The following is a 6,773-nucleotide window of genomic DNA, read 5'->3' as shown; positions in this document are numbered from 1 at the left end:
TTTCATTCGATTTAGTTTGTTTGTTGTTTAACGCCTCAGTCAGCAATATTCCAGCTGTATGACGGCGGTCTGTAAATAATCGAGTCTGGACCAGACAACAGTGATTGACATCACGAGCATCAATTTCCCCAATTGGGATACGATGACATGCATCAACCAAGTCAGTGAGACTGACCACCCGATCCCGTTAGTCGCCACTTACGACAAGCATAGTCGCTTTGTACGGCAAGCATGGGTTGCTGAAGACCTATTCTACCCCGGATCTTCACGGGTCTTTTCTCATTCGAGTCGCATCCGGTGACGCCCGTACCAAAATCCGTGAGACTTCACGAGATTCCAAGAGATTCTTACAGACATACGTCTTGGCATCCTCATATAATAAATACTACATGTATTAAACTGTACATATATATATATCTGAGTTGGTGTTGTCCGAGCAGGTCACCTGACCTCTCCGTACCTACTCCATATACAGAAATATAATATATATCCCCTCCTAAATACCTCTACCTCGGGGTGTGTGATGACGCAGCAGGTGGTTTGTACTGTTCTCCCTACTCTCACCAGTAAATCCCTCCCTTGTGGGGTGGGTCACGTTTATCAAAGCCCACACGTAGGGGGAGAAAGGCGAAATTTGACAATTTGTATACTCAACTTACTTATGTTGAGAGCGAGTTGGGTTGGACGCCGTATTGAAATATTTACTTACACAAAGGATTGTCAACTTCACGCAGGAAAGTGACGAAGGTCGTGGACTTTTATCATATGGGATTCGAAGCAACGAACTGCGGATCCTCGTCTACTAGGGGAGACAACTCACCCATATTGATGAAGGGTGTGAGTTGGATGGCATATTGATTTGTGTTTGCAGATTTGTATCAATGATTAAGAGAGGTATCCGCATTGCCTGTTTTGTTCAAATATACATGTATACTGACATACTTGAAATGTCAGGAACAAAGTAATGGACACAAAGCACACCTGATACTAAGTTAGACTGTAGGTATGGGTGACGAAGAAAGGGGATACACGACACCAGGCATCTGCCACGTGAGATTAGTTTCACGGGGGATCCTGCACGTCATCGTGGCTGTTGTAAAATATGATCCTTTAGTGGGGGGATGGGGTTTGGGGATGGGGAGGTGTGGCTGTGCTTACATTATGATGTGTACGTGTGAGTGTGAGTGTGTGTGTGTTCGTGTGTGTGTTCGTGTGTTCGTGTGTTCGTGTGTGTGTCCGTGTTCGTGTGTTCGTGTTCGTGTTCGTGTTCGTGTGTGTGTGTGTGTGTGTGTGTGTGTGTGTGTGTGTGTGTGTGTGTGTGTGTGTGTGTGTGTGTGTGTGTGTGTGTGCGTGCGTGCGAGTGTGTGTATCATGGTGTGGTGGTCATGTGTGTATGGTGTGTGTAAAGATGGGAGTCTTTGGTTGTGTGTGTAATAGTAGGATGGCCATGTGTGTGATTGTGTGTGTATGTTTTGTGTGTTGGTGTATGTGTGTGTGTTTATGTGTGTGTGATGATGTGTATGTTTTGTGTGATGATGTTTATGTTGTTTGTGACGGTTTGTGTGTTTGCGATGATGTGTATGTTTTTAGTGATGGTGCGTGTGTGTATGTGTGTGTGATGATGTGTATCTTTTGTGATGATGCGTGTATCATGTGTGTGTGTTTATGTGTGTGCGATGATGTGTATGTTGTGTGTGTGTGTGATGTGTATGTTTTGAGTGATGGTGCATGTGTGTATTTGTGTGAGGATGTGTATCTTTTGTGATGATGAGTGTATTTTGTGTGTCCTGAGTGTGTGTTTGTAATGCCGGTGTATATGACATTCGGTGTGTGTGTGTGTGTGTGTGTGTGTGTGTGTGTGTGTGTGTGTGTGTGTGTGTGTGTGTGTGTGTGTGTGTGTGTGTGTGTGTGTGTGTGTGTGTGTGTCTGTGTGTGTGATTTTGTGTGTTGGTGTATGTGTGTGTGTGTTTATGTGTGTGTGTGTTTATGTGTGTGTGATGATGTGTATGTTTTGTGTGATGATGTTTATGTTGTGTGTGACGGTTTGTGTGTTTGCGATGATGTGTATGTTTTGTGTGATGGTGCGTGTGTGTATGTGTGTGTGATGATGTGTATCTTTTGTGATGATGAGTGTATCATGTGTGTGTGTTTATGTGTGTGCGATGATGTGTATGTTGTGTGTGTGTGTGATGTGTATGTTTTGAGTGACGGTGCATGTGTGTATTTGTGTGAGGATGTGTATCTTTTGTGATGATGAGTGTATTTTGTGTGTCCTGAGTGTGTGTTTGTAATGCCGGTGTATATGACGTGCGGTGTGTGTGTGTGTGTGTGTGTGTGTGTGTGTGTGTGTGTGTGTGTGTGTGTGTGTGTGTGTGTGTGTGTGTGTGTGTGTGTGTGTGTGTGTGTGTGTGTGTGTGTGTGTGATGCTATGTAATGGTGTGTGTATTGTGGGTGGTGATGGTGTGTGTTTATATAATAACGGGAAGGTCATGTATGTAATGTGTGTGTATTCTGCGTCATGACGTGTGATGGTGATGATGTATGTGTGTGTGGTGTGTAATGATGTGTAATGCTGATGTATGTGTGTATATGTGTGTGATATGCTGTCTGTATTTGTGTGACATGATGTGTGTATGTGTTTGATACGCTGTGTGTGTGTGTCTGTGTGATATATGGTGTGTGTCTGAGTGCGATGTCGAACTATGGAGTGATACCCGACTTACTTCCGACGCTAATGTTTCACGTCCCCACACAAATACCTACAGGCTACCAGGTGAAACAAAGGTGTATTGTTCTAGCGTAGCACTGTTTACACCCCTCCCCCTCCTGCCGCGTGACACAGCATCATCAACGTCAGGGTTAATGGCCAGTTTACAGCCCTCTAAGTCGCTTTCTACCTACACTCTACAACTGATACTTTCACTCAGAGGCTCGACTTGACACTGGATCTCTCATCTCATGGATGCCTCGATTCGCCTCCTGTCTCATTACCAGTTTCATCTAATTGGTATTTTCATTGGAAACCCTCGGTTTCACATGTTGGTCTTTTTAATCCACACCCGAGTAGTTTCATGGCATTGTCTTTTCGATTACTATCAAACACTATCGCATGCCTAAACTAAAAGAAAGTATGAATGTAATGTCTTGCCTACCTACCGATAACTAACTTTGAAAATGAAATGTCTTTTCGATTACTATCAAACAATGAGTTATTTCGCGTGCCTAAACTAAAAGATAGTATAAATATGATGTCTTGCTTACCTACCGATAACTAACTTTGAAAATGAAATGTCTTTTTGATTACTATCAAACAATTAGTAATTTCGCATGCCTCAACTCAAGAAAGTATGAATATAATGTCTTGCCTACCTACCGACAACTAAATTCGAAAATGAAATGTCTTTTCGATTACTATCAAACAATTAGTAATTTCGCATACCTAACCTAAAATAAATATAAATATATATTGTCTTGCATACTTACCGACAAGTAACTTCAAAAAAGACTTCACAGACCCAGGACTTTATTTTCTAAAATCGTGATCGTTATTATAAACATAGACATGTGCCCGTTCTAGCGGTAAAGTCGCTTTGTGAAATTAGGCTTGAATGGCGATAATTTCAGCCTATAGTTAGTTGTTTACGTACTTGTGTACGGGTGACAGAGGGAAAACACGCAACATGCAAGATAGTTGCAGGAGTTCACTATTGGCTTTCGATTATTGCATTGTGCTTTAGAAAATTGTATACCTTTCTTTCGGGTGCCACAGTGGCAGGATACGCTCACCTTTTCGCGAACACCTGGTAACGCCACTATTTGATAATGATTCATAAACAAATGCTCATGATATAGTCGGAATCGTCAAATCCACTCCGTTGTCAGAGTGTTATGCTAATAGAAAGGTTTGTGTCGCTTTTAGTGTCATTGTTTTGCTCTACCGATCAGTTGGTACATGTTGATTGACCCCTGGGGTTTTCCATCTTCCCGAGGCAAGAGAGTTAACTGACTTTAAAAGTCCAGTTTCCACCCTTGCCGAACTAGGCTGGAATTACTGGGCTCGATCGTACCGCCACCAGTGGCTATTACCAGTTATGTCCCTTCTAAGCCTCTCCTATGGACCAATCAGATTCCACCTCTCGTATCACTTGCATTTGCTCCAAACAAAATGGCGGCGCCCAGTCAAGAAGATCTGATCGATAATCAAGATATATATTGTGATAAAACGGGTCTTTCATCGCGAAATGCATCAAATCACGTGAGCACCTTGATTAAAAACAATAAAAAGATTGGAAAATATCTGCTGACAACGAGCTGGCTTTGCAAATCCTGCAATCGACCGAAATCTGCACGACAGTTTACGAACCGGATTTCGATTTCGTTGCGCGATTTTGATTGGACTATGCATAGACTCGTTAGTCCAGCCAAAATGTAACTCCATAATACCAGCCTAGTTCGGCTAGGGTGGAAACTGGACTTTTATGCCTCGAGAAGATTGGGAGGGGGTTCCAGGGTTGAATTGAACTTGAGGAACCTATGCTGGTTGTTTGAGGCGACGAAATGGACTGGGTGGTGAGGCTCGGTAACTTGGTTGATTGCGTGTCATCGTACCCGACGATGTGGATCGTTGCTCACAATATCAATCACTGGGTCGTCTAGTCGAAACTCGTTTTGTACAGCCCACGGCCACTTAGCTGGACTATTTTTGAGTGTGGCGTTAAACAAAGAAAGAAAGAAACAAACAAACAAACAAACAAACAAACAATCAAAAGCAAAATGTTTTCTGTGTTAATTGTATATGACAATAGCGCTGCATCCCTCTTTTGCAAACAGGTGTATTCGCTCCTGTGATCACTATGCTGATGCTCCGTCGAGTTCCTGGGGTTGAGCAGGTCACGGCGGAGGAACACTAGAAATGAGCTTCACACATTGTACCCATGGGGAATCGAACTCGGGGTTTCGGCGTGACGATGTGAGGCATTCGTCACAACTCGCACCTTTCCGTAACCTGTGAGAAGACTCGTCCCCCTATCGATGAATGTTATGTGCGAAAATACGACAAACCAATCAGAATGCCCGTTTGATTTCAAGTTGATCATCAAATAATCCCTCAGAAATATTTTTTGATTTTACATATGTCTTGCATCTATAAATATACCCAAGACATAGTAAAATGTATTCAATCATACTGTATAATTCCGCATGTCCAGATGTGCTTTAAATTGCATCTGAAATATATATAATATATGGGGAAATAAATGTGAACCATTACGCAACGAGTTGACAATTGTTTTAGGTATGCCCGTTTGCGCTAAGACGGAACCCGGTCGCAAAAATGGCCATGAGAGGGGCACGAGTCGCTATTCGGCTTGTCCCGGAATAACACGAGTTGGTCACGAATGGATGTGAGGCTTTAACTATCTGGTTACACCACCGACCCTTCAATGTGTGAGAGAGCTGATTGTGTGTCATCGTAACCTATATATGAACAAAAAATCTGAACATTTTTACAATAATTATCAACGTTTTAACGTAGAGAAGTCACGATTTGATAATCGTCGCTCTGTTGCAGAATATTTTCGGTGTACGTCACGTAGTGTAAGGATGGCGTAGCATAGCTGTATATCGAGGTATATTCTGTTATTTCAAACGATGGGGTGTGAGTATATAGCACCCAGTAGAAGTGTTGACACGGGGGAGTTTGTGTTCATGTCTGTGTCAAGGAGATACGTATGTACATAGAAGAGGTCATACTAGAAATACACGTACAAAAAACTAGAAACACACGTCTGATGAGAACTCCCTTTACCGCGATCTCTTTTCTTCTGCTTTGATAGCGATATCATTGCCTTGTATTCATACGCCAAAGTTTGCTATTCACAACACAAGCGTTGTTGGGTTTGTCAACCGTAACACGACAAAAAGTCTTTTTCAGATCAATAAAGGTATATCTATATATACACATTTTCAACTATTTTTAGTCTTGTCGTAGCATGTTTATATCTGCAACTTAACGGGATGGGTAAAGATCTAAATCTGGTTATGAAATATGAAATGCACGTCGCACAAGGCTAATAAACACGTTCACACCCAGGCATTTGAAAAGATATTTATGTTTGAACTGACTGTACCTACCAAGTCTTAACAAATGTATTGTAACCAACGTATCTATGTATCTGTGTGTAACCAAAACGTATTATGTCAATGGAGTGGAATCAAACACATGCACCTTTTAATTCATAGCGACACCATCGCACAAAGGAGACAACAGGACAATGTGTGGTTCCAGAACCGCCAATAGCGGTAGGTTGACGGGGGTTTTGGTATTCGCGATTTGAATAACACGTTAGGGGTTTAACCACACCTAAATGTATGTTTTATTACGTAATTAAAAACGTTGTGGTGAGATTAACATTATGATATCTTTTCAAACCGAGACCCCTCACATGCTATGTTGCCCTATCGTGACTGGCACACAGTGTGAAAAGAGCCCGGGGTTTTATATATTTTGATAGAAAGGTCGCGAGACGATACACGAAAAACTCGCCGTTTTCACGTTAGGATATATGTCAAAGGGAAATGTACGTATTGAAGCCCAACGGAAACATATTAAGTATAATTGAGTCAAAACAAAAACCTTTCACATTCATTACAATTCTCTGCTTAAAGCTAAGACATCCTGCGTTTGAGACCCACATAACTGAAATATTGTGCGGCGTAAAACAACACGAGTTGTTCATTTACTAATTTCCGAACTGTGAGCGCCATTGCTACAT

This window comes from Haliotis rufescens, unplaced genomic scaffold (genome assembly GCF_023055435.1).
Source record: "Haliotis rufescens isolate VD_foot unplaced genomic scaffold, xgHalRufe1.0.p SCAF_21, whole genome shotgun sequence".
Lineage (NCBI taxonomy): Eukaryota > Metazoa > Mollusca > Gastropoda > Lepetellida > Haliotidae > Haliotis > Haliotis rufescens.
The sequence above is the reverse complement of the archived record's forward strand: the minus strand, read 5'-3'. Positions refer to the sequence as shown.